The sequence below is a fragment of the Nomascus leucogenys genome, chromosome 10 (assembly GCF_006542625.1).
Source record: "Nomascus leucogenys isolate Asia chromosome 10, Asia_NLE_v1, whole genome shotgun sequence".
NCBI classification, from domain to species: Eukaryota; Metazoa; Chordata; class Mammalia; order Primates; family Hylobatidae; genus Nomascus; species Nomascus leucogenys.
Window position 1 is genome coordinate 13,109,500 of NC_044390.1, and position 15,170 is coordinate 13,124,669.

Sequence of the window (15,170 nt, forward strand, 5' to 3'; positions counted from 1 at the left end):
CTATAATGAAACCTAAACCATGGGTATTGCTTCTGGGACTGGTTGGTGGGCAGAAGTTGGAAGGGGCTGAAAGAGATTTTTAGTAGAAGCTTGGTAGACCTTGAGGAGGCTATTGGTAGACTGTTACTGAAAACTGGAGAAAGGGATCCTTGCTATGTAGTGGCAGAAAGTTTAGCAAAATTGTCACCTACAGTGACATGGAAAATACAAATATACCTAATAAACTGGTAGATTGGGCTAAGAAAAATTCCAACCAGAATGTGGAAAATGCCAGGGAGTTTCTTTTAGTCATATATAATAAGTGTGTAGGGCGAATGAATTTTAAGAAAAAGAACCATTACATTTTCAGGAAAATTTTAAGATAATCTATTAAAGATCCAAGATGTTACATTCAAATATAAAACTATTTCTCTTTGTCAGTCTCTCCATAGAGCAGAGGAGTCTCAAATTAAGAAAAGGTGTCAGCTCAAAGATCAAACTCAAAAGCCAAAGACCTTTTGTTTGTACCTTAGAAAGATATAAGGTAATGTCTCATAAGCCCTTTGAAACAGAGTTCGTCTAAGGATCTAAGCATATGCTAGGCAGATTCTCTCAGTTAAACAATAAGTCTTCTAATAATTTTAAGGTTATGTGGTCCCATCACAGCCTTACAGGGATCTCAGGTAGAGAATGCCTTATGTCAAAGAGATTTTTGTCTGATGGAGTATTCCCCAATAAGAATCACAGGAAGTCCCAGAATTTTAAACAGAATTGTACAATCATATTTTGCCAGCTTGAACTTAAAGGAACAGAAATAGTATTAAATGAAAAGAGGTCCAAGAACCAAGAACCTGGAGGGAAGACCCAAGAGCAGTAGGGAATCCAGGCAGTAGGACTGAGGCCTAAAAAAAGACCTGCTTGTGTTTGCTGTCTGGATATCAGAGTTGCTATGAGCCAATGACTGTTATGTGCTCTCATTTTCCTCTGTTTAAAACAAGAGTGTCTACAGTGGCTGTCCTGTGTATAGTTTACCATTGAATATAGGGTATGTAGGTTACAAATAACTTGTCTCTTAGTTTACAAGTCTCCAGATTGAGAGGATAAATACATAAGAAATCTTCATCTGTACCTGCAACTGAGCCTTCTAAGGAGAGAATGTAGGAGTGTATTTTGCATGTATATATAAATAATCTGCAGCCTGTAAGTGGACTTCAGAACTTTAAAACATGTCTACAATTTTTAAAAACACTTTTCTTAATACAGATGAAGTCTAATTCCTATCCCCTTGAATATGGGGTGACCTTAATAACTCACTTTTTAAAAATAGAATGGGATGGAAGTGATGCTACATTAATTCCCAGGCTGGGTCTTACACAGTAATACAGTGTCATCCTGGCTCTATCTTGAAATGCTCACCCTCACACCACAGCCGCCTTGCGGTGAGGAAGTTCAGGCCACAGAAACCTCCCAGGGACCCTAGCACTCAGCCCCAGCTGAGCTCCCAGCCAAGAGCCAGCACCAACTTTGCAGACATGAGAGTGGGCCATTCTGGAAGGGCATGTGCCAGTCGGTCAAGCCTCCCCCTGCTGATACCACACAGAGCAGAGACAAGTCTTCCCAGACAAGCCCTCCTCAAATTTCAAATTTGTTTGCAAAATGAATGTTGTTACTTTAAGCCATCAAATTTGGGGTAATGTGATGCAGATCAATAGTAACAGGAATAATTTCCCTTCACATATATACAATTTTAACTCCATCTTTACAATGCCAATCTGTAGATAAACATTTTATGATAATGAATAAAAATGTAGAGAACTAACATGTAGCTGGCATTTATTGATAAATTAATATGGACTGGGCCCTATTCTATGTGCTTGACATGGGTTGGCTCATTTTATTCTTACAGCTCTCTGAGGAAAATACTTCTATTATCTTCATTGAATGATAAGAAAATGGAAGCCTGGAGAGATTAGGTAACTTGGCCAGGACCACACAGCCAGAGTGCCTAAGCCAGAAGTCCAGACACTCTTGTTCAGGAGTCTACGGTCATTATTCTTTGTGCTTCTTATAACTGGGATCTTCTAACTTTAACTATTTCACTTATCGTTAACACCAGACAGCGCTTTCGCTTTCAGAACTCCAGCCTTGATCTTCAGTTGACAGAGCTTCTCGTTCCTACTCGGCAGGTCACAGTCTAAATGTTGTCCATAAATATAAGATTTTCTCAGGTCAGGGGTCAGAGAACTATGGTCCATAAGCGAGTTCTGACCTGCCACCTGCTTTTGTAAATAAAGAGTTAAAAAATATCCCATAAAACAGCCACATTGGTTAGTTTATATTTTGCTTATGGCTCCTTTTACACTACATGGTGATTTGAACAGTTATGATAGAGACCATAGGGTCCACAAAGCCTGAAATGTTACTATTTGTTCCTTGTTCGAAAAGGTTTGCTGACTCCTGACTTAGATCACTGAAGATCCCTTTATGCTGAATTCGTGACATGTTATACAAAGGGTGTATATACGTTAGAGCTGTAGACAGACCTGGACTAAAATCCAGCTCCGTTACCTAACTGTTATCCTGGGAGAATCTCTTAATATCTCTGAATCTTAATATTCTCTTTCAAAAAGAGAACGTTAAGACCTCTGTCTTAATTGATACATGCTAAGATATTGACACATAAAGAAAATATTATTAATATGTTAAAAAATTTTACCAATCTTTTGTGATTAGGTCAAAATTTAGGGGACCATATAATCAGAGGCCACAAAATAAAAGATGCTTAATAATAACGACCATTTGTAACTGTTGGGGTATGTGAAGAGAAAACAGAGGCATAAACTTCTGTTAGGTGTAAGGCAGAGGTGGGATTGGTCAGTAAAACTCTGACCAATGGAGGTGAAAATCCAGGTTGTGAATTTTCTTCTACAGTTTGGACTGTAAAAGAAAAATCCTGCGGGCAGAGATAGCTTCATAGGAAACAGTTTTCCAAAAATCAATTTCTGATTGATTAAGTGTCAAGATTTGAAGAAAGAACTTCTGGTTGCTTATTGAACTAAAGGAATAATCCTATTTTCCCCACTATGACTGAATATATTTCTTTGAGAATATGAGTAAATTTAGAATCCCAAAGGTAGAGTGATTTGACCTGATTAGAAGTATTTTTTTTTCCATTTTTGCAAATAGCAGAAGTAGCTGTCAGCAAGTTAGTTATGTTATCATTCCAACCAAAATGGTTTAACATTTTGGGGGTTGGATTTTTTAAAGTTGATTTAAATAGCTGAAATGGCCAGTTGTTTTCAGGTCCTTAGGGAGGTGAGCAGTCACGTTCTTGTTTCTTGGGAGAATTAGGAGAATTGTGTTTTGGAAAGGAGATTTTGGGGGCAGTTGGTCTTTTCTGTCATTCTTGCTGGGAGATCTGTCCTTGGTGCAATAGTAACGGAATCTGAGCTCCTCTGAGCTCCCAGGTGAGGCAGGTCATCTGTGTACATATTCTTGTATATCTGGCTAAATGGGGGGTGAACCAGAATAGTGCGAGAGCCTTTGCTCTGATAAGCGAATGGTAGGCCTGTCAGGCACACGGGATGTAAGATGAGCAAGGAGATGGATGCTGGGGCTTGATGAGGCAGGTGATGTGGGAAGCAGCTGAAACACCCCGGAACTGCTGCACAGATTCTGATTTTCTTCACTTGAGTTTTTTTCTTTCCTTATTTTCACTTGTCACACACATAAAGGGCAGCGAAATGCCAACCTGACCCAATGAAAGGCCTGGAGATATGAAACTGTAAAAGAAGATAATGATTAGGAATATGTGGAGATGACTGGAGACCCTTGATAATTGTGCTTCACTTCCCTGTTTAACCTTTTAACTAGAAAAAGGCATTCATCTAACAGACATGTTCTGCTTAAAGGAAAAAAGAAGGAAAGAAAGAAAACGAAAGAGAAAGGCAGAAAGAAAAGAAGAAAGAAAGAGAGAAAGAAAGAAAGGCAGAAAGGAAAGAAGAAAGAAAGGAAAGAGAAGAGAAGAAAGAAAGAAAAAGAAAGAAGAGAAGGAAGGAAGGGAGGGAGGGAGGAAAGAAGGAAGGAAAAAAGAGAGAGAAAATAAGTTTCTCTCAAATCATATAGGCACATTTTTTATATTGCATCACACCAATTTATGAGTTCCTTAAGGAAATCACAGAGTGGAAATTTCCTTGGAGGTCCCTTTGCCCAGATTTGTACTCATGCAGAACTCTTTTATGTAACTACCTCGGTAGGTTCATTGATTCATTCAACAATATTTCTTGAGCATGATCACTAGGTATTGATCTAGGCACAGGGCTAAACAAAAGAAATGAAAATTTTTGCCTTCATGGAGACCTGCCTATATTCCAGGGCTTATGCTTGATCATTTCCAGTTATTGAGAGCTGTCAGTTTAGATGCAAGTAAATTAGTTCTTAAGTGTTTAACAAACTCTTTTGGAGCAGCATTTTAAGCACTTTACAGATACAGTACTAACTCGTTTAATGCTCACAGTAAGCCTATAAAGTAGACACTACTGTCATCCTACCCCTTCTACAGATGAACAAATTGGGGCACAACGAACTTAAGGAATGCCTTAAGACTGCCACTGGTAAGTAACAGGGGTTAAATTAGACCCCCACAGTGAGGGCGTGGAGTGAGGACATGGAGTGCAGTGTTCTAGATAAGAGTCTGCGCTCTTAACCACTAGGCTACACTGCCAACATTTGTTTAGTTTATGTTCATGATTTGGCTCTATTTCTCCTGGTATTGGCATTTCTTTGTTTTGAGATGGAGTCTCGTTCTGTTGCCCAGGCTGGAGTGCATTGGGGCAATCTCGGCCCACTGCAAGCTCCGCCCCCCGGGTTCATGCCATTCTCCTGACTCCGCCTCCTGAGTAGCTGGGACTACAGGCACCCGCCACCACGCCCAGCTAATTTTTTGTATTTTTAGTAGAGACAGGGTTTCACCACGTTAGCCAGGATGGTCTCAATCTCCTGACCTTGTGATCCGCCCGCCTTGGCCTCCCAAAGTGCTGGGATTACAGGCGTGAGCCACCGCGCCCGGCGGTATTGGCATTTCTTACTCTAAACTGATCCCAAGATCTCTTGGGATCTTCTGCTGTATACTCTAATCCCCTGAATATAACCAAACAAAGACAATTCCTTACTCTCTTGACTTACATGATTTATATAGGAGGAGATAGCACCTCTTTAAGATGCGTGAACCCCACTCCCCTCATCAACTCTCCCTGCCTAAATAAAAGGGCACTTCCTGCCACATACTAGTCAATAAATGGTAGATCTTGCTATTAATATGTTTTTGGCTCAATGATTTGCAAAATTTCTCAGTTTAGCTTCCTTCCTCCAGTTTAAGCCTTTAGGATAAGGGGCCAATCAGGCATTATTGGACACATTTTCAAAATTTTTCCTGAAAGCAAATTTTAATAAATGAAAGAGAACTTCATGAGGCTGATGGGAGAGACATTGTCATCACCAGCAATGGAAATGAGGGATGGGGAAGGATGCAGAAGCTGGGAACTCTGGAAAGTTCACTCACATGGGAACATCTTAATGGCTGCATTCCATGGCCAATTAACCAATTTCTCCCCACGGCATAGAGAAATAAAACAGCTCTGCCCAGGTAGCTGCCTTGCCTTGTGTCCAGAAAAACAACAACAACAACAACAACAAACCTCATTTATGTCATTTCATCATGGAATAAGAAGTGAGAATGAATTAGATAAAACTTTGAGTAGAGCAACAATACTTTTTATGTTTTTCTGAGTCAACTCATGGGTAAGTTTAATCCTTTGCTTGAAAGGAATTCAAAGAATGTCAGGTACCTTCTCATTTCAAATGGAATAGTCCCAAAATACCTTCTACCATCAAATCCCAATGATTTCTGGATTATCTCTCACGGCTCTTCTTCCTGTAATGGATGAAATTAATCTAGTCCACTTTCTTTACACCTGGTTTCATGAGCCTCAGCCAAGATGACTTCCCTTTTCTTAGTCAATCCTCCTACCTGCAAATTTGGCTGATGAAAAGCATAATTCCTCTTGCTTTCCCACTTCTGCTTCTCTCACTCCAGGTAAGAGGCTCTGCTCTACATAGGATCACCCTCCTTTTCCGTTCATGCAAAGCCTACCTTTAAATATGTCTTTTCTTGCATGACATTTCCCAGACATGCTTCTAAACATAGTTTGCAGCTGCTCCTGTTTGCCCCACTCCAGTCCTTCCCAGAGGGCCATTACCCAAACTAGGAAAACAATTGACTGGGTGAATATTTCCATGCAGAAGGGTGGGAATAGCTGTTGAAAAACCATTTTTTTTTATTTTTATTTTGAGATGGAGTCTTGCTCTGTCACCCAGGCTGGAGTGCAGTGGCATGATCTCAGCTCACTGCAACCTCTGACTCCTGAGTTCAAGTGATTCTCCTGCCTCAGCTACCCGAGTAGCTGGGACTACAGGTGCCCGTCACCACACCTGGCTAATTTTTGTATTTTTAGTAAAGACTGGGTTTCACCATGTTGACCCGGCTGGTCTTGAACTCCTGATCTCAGGTGATCAGCCCGCCTTGGCCTCCCAAAGTGCTGGGATTACAGGCGTGAGCCACCACACTTGGCCAAAAACCAGTCTTTTTATAATAGCCAAGATGTAGGTATATAGAAAGCAAAAACAACAGCTACTTCATGTGGGTATTCCAAAGGCTGTTTTTGTGAGTTTGTAAAAGAGGGTGTCCTTTAAGAATTTTTCACACTACAGAGTACTTACTTTTTTTCTAATACATTTTTAGGGTGCCATACGTATCTGCAAGAAAGGTTTTTAAAACTAATCAATTTTGGATCCCTTGACACCCATTCATGAAACTTTTTTTTCCAAGATAAAGAAAAGTTGGCAAAAATAATTCGAGACATTTGCCAAGATCACTCAAAGAATTTGGCTCAGAATCTGAGTCCCTGGGACCAAACAAAAATATTAACAAGTCAGGTGGGTTTCTATTTCATCCTGGCTGGATATTTTTAAGTGCTTGCTGCTTGTTAGTCAGGGGAGAAATGGATTGTAGGTCATTAACTTAAAAAAAAAAAAAAGAATATTTATTCTTTTGAATTTTTCCCGAATGCTTTGAATGGATTTCTGTTGCATTATTGGCTGAGTATATTCTTGTCAGGATAATCCACTTTTAGTGGCTTCATTTACATTAGCTATCACTCCAGAGAGCCATAGTAACAGGCTGCTGAATTACCCAAGAGAAATTACTCTTGAAAGTAATCATTGTGAATGAATTTTCATCACTTGGTCTCATCATTTCATGCTGTTTTGTCTCTTTCCTTTTTGCCCCTGATAAAAGATAGGCATAAAGAGGGCTTTTGTTATGATCTCATTTTCTTTAGAAAACTTGGTCTTATTAATCACAGCAGCCAGCTTATGGAGGCAACCAAAGCGTATCTCTCTGTCTGTCTCTCTCTCACACACACTCTGTCACACACACACATACACAGAGTTTTTGAAATGCGTTTCAATTTGTGGGGAACATAAAGACTAATTTACTTTCATCTACAATATCTCACACAAATTTGCTTTTCATGTAACTTCATTTGTACAAGGAATATGTTTAAGTATAGGGGCTTAAATACTGTACTGAATACTACTGTACTGAGTTTGTTTTACGTTACCAACACGCGCGCAGCAGTTGAAATTTAAAATTCTTGGACAAAAACGTAGAATAAATAATATGTTTTTTACTTACCTGTCCATAATGTATACCTGGCTTTATGAAAGTGACATATTGCTCACACATCAACTCAGGGTAGGAGAATATAGAAATGTAAAATAATATCTTAAGAGGTAATTTGCTAAATCGTATTCTGTTGTTTTGAGAAAATAAATAATCAGCTTATTTATTTCAGAGTTTAGTCTCCAGATAACACTCAATTACTAAGTTTAGAAAACAGATAATAGCACAAAGGCTGCTGGCAGAATTGTCTGCGGCAGGTCTGTAAATAGAGGAATGAAAGGAGCATTTATTGAACATCCTCAAAACAAGCCTAGGAGATGATTATTATAGTCTCCATTTTATAGATGAGGAAACTGAGGCACATAAAGTTTGATTTCCTTGCTCATGAGTCATGCAGCTAGTAAGTAAAGGAGAAACACAAGTCTGCCAGAAGCTAAGGCCTGGGTTTTCTTCCTTGGAAAAACTCAGAAATACTAAGTTGCAGAAAACAATCACAGGCTACAATGGAACTTCGCCAGCTGTACTGTGCATATGAATCCCGGGGCATCTTGTCAGTATTTATATTCTGATTCAGTGAGTCTGGGATGGGACCTGAGATTCTGCCTTTTTAACAAGCCCTCAGCAGATTCTGATGCTGCTGTTCCAGGGACCAAACTGAAGGAGCAAGATACTTAACATTACAGCATAAAATTTTACCTTAAACCCAAATATGTTATATCCTACTCCAATTCTGTATTTTTCTGATAGTTTCCTTTCTTCTCTTCTCTGATCTTTTTGTCACTTTTCTCTATTCCTGAAGAAATTAGAGCAAACCACTGAAACATAGTTTTTCTAGCATCCTTTAGCTAACTGCAATGAAATGTTAGGTCAAGTGTTATTTTTCCTTAGTTGGTAAAAAAAGAAATGTGATTTGTGGAATCTGTGGAACCTGAATGCTAAAAGAGAATTTACTCTCACCCTCCTTTATTTCCTTCCTCTGATATTTCTATTTCTCAGACCTCCCTCTTTTTTTTTTACCTTCTTCCTTTTTTTTTTTGGTCACACTTGTTATACTCAATCTCTGGCACTTTTACAAAAATATTTTAAACTCTGCATTATCACTTTTCCCCAGTATTTTCTCTCCTTTTATGAAATTGAGCCCTATGGCTCATTTTAATTCCTTCAGCTTTTTAGTTAGATAGCATGATGCTATAATTCAGGCATAGTCAAAGCTGCAGACAGTAGCATAATGTTATTATACCTGAGTTAATAGCCTAGGGAGACTAGCAGTCTTAACTTGGGTTAGATATTTAAACTTTAGGAGCTTAGTTTCTCCTCTGTAAAGTAGGATAATAGTGGTATACATATTTGGGTTATTTGTGAAAAATAAATTTGACAAAAGTTAATTCACATAAAGGACTTAGCATAGTGCTTTGAATGGTGTCAGCTATATCATAATTAAAGATTATTTCCCCATGGGGCTATGGGATTATCTATCTGGACAACTGAGGATGGTGGCATGTAGCCCAGCAGTTTCCTTACATGCTGTGACCCAGCAAGCCAAGCCACCTCTGTCTTAGGCACTTCCTGGAAGCAGTGGCTTATTGGTGTTTTCAACACCCAGAGTGGATCATTTGTTAATTCCTTCCTCCTCTATTCCATACATTTCTTTTTCAGTAATAATCCTGTAATAATCAGTAATAATTATGCTTTTCTTGATTTGCTCTTTAGTTTTAAAACAAATACTAGTTTTAAAAAGAAGAAAGCTGTAATTTCAGTGATGTTACTTAGTCTTGTAAAAACATTTCATGTACTTAAAATTGTGTCTAAAAAGCCAAAAATATTCCAGCATGAAGTTCACACTCTGTTTTACTATTCAAAATTTTAAGCACAAGTAAAAACTCTAAGTGGTCCCATAGAATGACAGAAGCAAGCAATTTTGGTTCAGTTATTTTGTCTACACAATCACTGTGTTATCATTCTTGATTTTGAATCTGTGATTTGAAGAAGAAACATGTGGTACCCCAAAGACTAGGGCCATGAAATACCCTAAGTATTTACCTGAGTCCTTAAGAGTCAGGGACTGTACACCTGGATGTTTCCCATAATCATTTTCATGTTGGATTCAATGTTTGTTAAGGAACAGGTAATAAAAATATGCAAACTTGAAACCATTTATATATTTAAAAGCTCAGTGGTGACCACAACAATTATTTAGAATTCAAACCAAGAAAATGTTTTTTCAGGGAAGAGTATTTGGCCGCTAGTATGATTTAGAATTATGATGCATGGCAATAATTATACCAAACTGCATTTCATTGATTCTATTATTTTTCAGATTCTCTACAGACAGTGCAGCCTAGTATCTCCCAGACTTGTACTTCCTATGGCTCTGCACTTGGGGCCCCACTGCCTGGTAGAAATGAAGGTCAGTGTTCGAAAGTATTTAAAGAATCCTGCTAATCCCTATTTTATCCATAAATGTCATCTGTCATAAAGAAACTTTTAGCAGAAACATTTTTCACAACTTCTGAGAGGTCTTGTGGGGGGTTTTGCCATAAAGTGCTCTTGTTGAGCTCTTGATATCTGTACACTGATGCCCTGGGTTTGTCCCAAATGATGCCTCCCATCCATTCATCAGCAGGACACTATCCCAGTTCACACACCTATGCCCCATCTCCACATATGTTTCACCAAAACCATAAATTTTGAAATAGAGTCAATACAAATGTATAACATATTGTATTAGGGCTCTTCATACAAAAAGAACCAATAGTGTGTGTGTGTGTGTGTGTGTGTGTATGTGCATATACAGTCATGCACTACACAATGACATTTCAGTCTACAAAGGATTGCATATATGATGGTGATCCCATAAGATTATACCATATTTTTATGGTACCTTTTCTACATTTAGATATGGTAGATACATACATACTTATCATAATGTTACACGTACTTATCATGATGTTACAGGCTACACCATGTAGCCTAGACGTGTAGTAGTTTATGCTGTTTAGGTTTGTGTAATTACACTCTATGATGTTTGCACAATGATGAAATCACTTAACGATACATTTCTCAGAACCTATCTCCATTGTTAAGCAATGCATGACTGGATATGTAAATAAAATGGAAATTGACTCACACAATTATGGAGGCCAAGAAGTCTCATGATCTGCCATCTGCAAGCTGGAGAACCAGGAAAGCTGGCAGTGTAATTCAGTCCAAGTCCAAAGAACTGAGAACCAGGGAAGCCAAAGGGGTAACTCCTGGTTTAAGTCTGAAGGCCCACTCATCTTCAAGGGCAGGAGAAGATGATATACTAGATCAAGAAGAGAAGAAGCAAATTTTCCCTTCCTCTTTTTGTTTTATTCAAGCTTTCGACAGATTAGACGATGCCTGCCCTTATTGGTGAGAGCCATCTGCTTTACTAAGTTCACCAATTCAAATGCTGATCTCTTCCGAAAACACTCTTATGGACACGCCCAGAATAATGTTTTAACAGCTACCTGGTCATCCTTTAGCCTAGCCAGGTTGATGCATAAATTTAATTATCACACATATAGTCTTACCGATTAGTGACCTTTTCATTCTTTATGGTATTTAACAGTGAAGATTTGTAGATGGTCTGTCTACTTGGTTTTATAGGTTTTGATCAGCACTCAGAAGCTCAGTTTGATCACCCTAGTTTGGCCTGAGCTGAAAGTGCTGAAACAGTGAGTTCTTTGGGTCTTACTTCTAGAAACCAGGAAATGAGAGAGATAGTGACTTGGTTTCCCTTATGTTTCCCTTTTTTTCTCTTCTCAGTGGCCTTGCTAACAAGTTTACCTCCAAACTATGAGATTTCAGAAGGAAAACCAAGAGCCATCTCTGCGTATGTGAGAGCGGGCAAAGGAAATGTGCCAAGGAGAAGAAAGAAGACACACTTGGGCAATGATTATGGGAAGAAGGAAGCACAGGAGAAAATGTAAGAAATGTACAGGTGAGAGAGATCAGGAGAAAGATGGGAAATGTGGGAGAGCAGCAGGAATCATAACAACAATAATGCCAATTTGGAAACGAGACCAGTGTATAAAGCATACCAATAAGGCCAACGAAGTGCCAACGATGGAAAGCCACCCTATCATGAGAAAGTAAAGTCATAGCAGATGTTTTATGAGACAGCTCAGAACACAATGACCGACCAAGATGGTGGGACAAGTGAGAGGTGGAGAAATGACCCAGACCCAGACCTTTCAGGCTCCTGAACTTGGTTCATACCTCATGTCAGAAGGAGTAGTTACCAAAAGAAATTCTCTTTGCTTTAATTATAGAAGCAGGAATATACCTGATTTTGTATGTAACAGCATATATTTAAGATCTGAATATTTCTATACCCAAAAGCATAATGTATTAGGGTCAATCATTTGAAATTGCCAATATGCACTCATTTTACCTATAAAAACTGTAATTTTGCATGGTTCAAACTAATAGATATGAAGATATTCTCAAGCAAACTTTTTTTCTTTTGTCTTGAAGCCCATGTGGAATATCCAAAGAGAACTTTGGCCTTGACTAAGCTTCCTACGTTCTCCTGGAGTTGGTGGTTTATGAATGTGGTGCCATCTGGGGAACTGACAACCCCTGATGTGTTCACTCTGCTCGTCTTCCAGGTGAGAGAAGAAGAAGGGGAGAAAGAAAGAGAAGTTCCAGAATTCCACAGGCTGAGGGAGATGGTAGTAACTTCTGTCTATGTTGGTTTCTGTTTATTGGTTTGCTTTTTATTTTGAACTTGTTTGACTTCAGGTTCCAGGTTTGTTTTTCTCTTTGTAGACAAGACTTTGACATTATTAGCAGGCCCATCTGTTTGCTTTTCTTAAATAGAATGTAAATTGGTTTTTGTTTTAAATTTCAGGTGCTTTTAAGTTTGACTCTGCGATTCATTTCCTAAGGTAGTTTGGGCATGGTAGTGCTGGTAAGAACAGAGAAATCTTGCTTTATAGAATCTTTTTGTTCAAATGAATGTACATTTTTAGTATTCGAAAATTATCAGTTTTAATAGGTTTGATTTTCCCGTCTATAATCTATGTTTTCTTCCTTTATTCCGTCTTTCTCTCCTATCCCACGGGCCCACATTTATGCTCTGATCAAGTTTCTTTTCATATCTTTCCGCCTCACAACACACACGAGAAACCTAATACAAGCCACTCTCTGTTTCTTTCTCAAAGGAAAAGAAAAGGATTCCTGTGGGATCATACTGATTTCTGTGGGCCCCTTGCATAAAAGATTGTAGTGCATTAATGACCCTCCATTGGCCAATGAATCATTATTGAGCGCCTAGTTTATGTGGAATACTGCTCATACAATATCTTGATTAATGATGGGAACAGATTTCATGAGAGACGTTGAAATACTCATGGACATAGACTATCTTGGCAGTTATGCTCTTGAGATTCTTTTATAATGGACACATATTTGGAACAGAAAAAAGCTGGAAACTTTCACAAAGGTTTGATCCAATGGCTTTTTAAACATGAATCTAACCATTGTGAAGTCTGGCATCTACTTTGTACCCCCAGCAGTGCCAGCCCGTGTAAGGTATAAAAAGGTAATAGACAGATGATTGTACTGGGAGTGGTGAAAATCCTGCCTTAACAAATATTCTCTGTTTTCTCCGCCTCTGTCATACTATAAAAATGTTTTCTTCTCTGGGATTATTTTAAAGATACCTTTATTCCAGGTAGTATTTTATCCCCTGGGAGACAGATCTTCCTATCTAACCACACATTAGAAAGAGCAGCTGATCTTCAGCCTGGGTGACAGAGTAATACCCCATCTCTATAAAAAATATATATATATAAAAGATTAGGAAAGCATGGTGGTGTACACCTGTAGTCCCAGCTACTCAGGAGGCTGAGGAGGTCCAGGAGTTCGAGGCTGCAGCAAGCTACGACTGTGCCATTGCACTCCAGTCTGGGTGACAGAGAGAGATCCTGTCTCTAAAAAAAAAGGAGGAGAAGAAAGAGCAGCTGATCCTGTCTTCACATGGCAGAAAACAAGGTCATGAGCAGTGGCCACACAGGACTGTTTTATTTTGACGTAATGGAAGTGGCATGGGAAAATGTGAAAAGAAAGGTCACCCTGAATAGCTCTAGGGAAGAAAAAGAATGTTGGGCATTTCAACAAACAGCATTACAGAAAAGAAGAAGCAGATGCCAAAGAGGGGAACTGAAGAAATGTCAGTGATAAATTCACCATTGCTGTAAATTAGTATTTGCCCAACCTGACTAGGGAAGTTCCAGTGAGCAGTGGAACAACTTGACGTGGAGCCTGGGAAACTTTGAGCAGCCATCTAGACGGGCAGACGTAGGGTGACCAGTTCATTCAGGTTTTCATGGAACACTAATTTAGTTTTTATTTTATTTTTAAATTTATTATCTTTTTTAAATGGACAAATAAAAATTCTACATATTTATGATGTACATAGTGATGTGTTGATACATATAATGTAGAGTGATCAGATCAGGATAACCACCATATCCATCATGTCATACATTATCATTTTTTTGTGTGTGTTGGGAACATTCAATATCCTCCTTCTAGCTATTTGAGACTAATTAACGTATTATTATTAACTATAGGCATCCTATAGTGCTACAGGATGCTGGAATTAATTCCCCCTATCTAACTGTAATTTTGTTTTTGTGTCTGTTAACAAGTTTTTCCCTCTCCCTTCCTTCCCCCTACCTTTTCTAGTCTCCAGCATCCTCTGTTCTACTTTTGACTTCTATGAGATCAAGGTTTTTTTAGCTTCCGCATATGCATGAGAATATGTGGGGTTTAACTTGCTGTTCTGGCTAATTTCACTTAATATTAACGTCCTCCGGTCCCATCTATGTTGCCGTGAATGACACGATTTTATTCTTTTTTTAAGGAAGGCCCATTTTAAAATTTTTTTAGAGACCGCGTCTTATTATGTTGCCCCGGCTGGTCTCAAACTTCTGGCCTCAAGAGATCCTCCCACCTCAGCCTCCCAAGGAGCTGGGATGACAGGCACTTACCACTGCTTTGGCTAATTCTTTTTTTATAGCTGATAAGTATTTCATGGTGTACATATGCCACATTTTCTTTGTCCATTCATCCAGTCTCCTAGGTTGAGTCCACATCTTGGCTATTGAGAAGAGTGCTGCAATAAACATGGGAGTGCAGATTCTCTTTTATATCCTGGTTTCCTTTCCTTTGAGTAAATTCCCAGTGGTTGGGTTGCTGAATCATACAGTAGTTCTATTTGTTTTCCATATGGCTATGTTATTTCCTGGTTTTAACACCAAATGTCCCACATTTCAGAAATCTCCTCATTCCTAGGCTCACTGGGGTGGTTCATCACTCTAGCTCATACCTCCCAGATACTGAGAATACTATCATCTTATTCAAACCTGCATAAGGTTATCATTACTACAGGTTAGGTCATATCGTGTACATTAAGGTT

The 15,170-nt window shown here is 38.8% G+C and overlaps 2 long non-coding RNA genes across 2 annotated transcripts; one reads left to right on the forward strand and one right to left on the reverse strand.

Annotated features, from left to right (window-relative positions):
* Window positions 1-1,791: 1,791 nt before the first annotated feature.
* On the reverse strand, window positions 1,792-11,152 carry LOC105738341. Its single transcript, XR_001114126.2, has 3 exons — window positions 10,848-11,152; window positions 6,757-7,323; window positions 1,792-3,761 (listed from the first exon to the last, which is right to left on the reverse strand). It is a non-coding gene; the product is annotated as an uncharacterized LOC105738341 (long non-coding RNA).
* Window positions 4,539-12,595, forward strand: CLLU1OS. The gene is made up of 4 exons (XR_004032111.1): window positions 4,539-4,592; window positions 10,038-10,127; window positions 11,510-11,684; window positions 12,221-12,595. It is a non-coding gene; the product is annotated as a chronic lymphocytic leukemia up-regulated 1 opposite strand (long non-coding RNA).
* The last annotated feature ends 2,575 nt before the right edge of the window (window positions 12,596-15,170 follow it).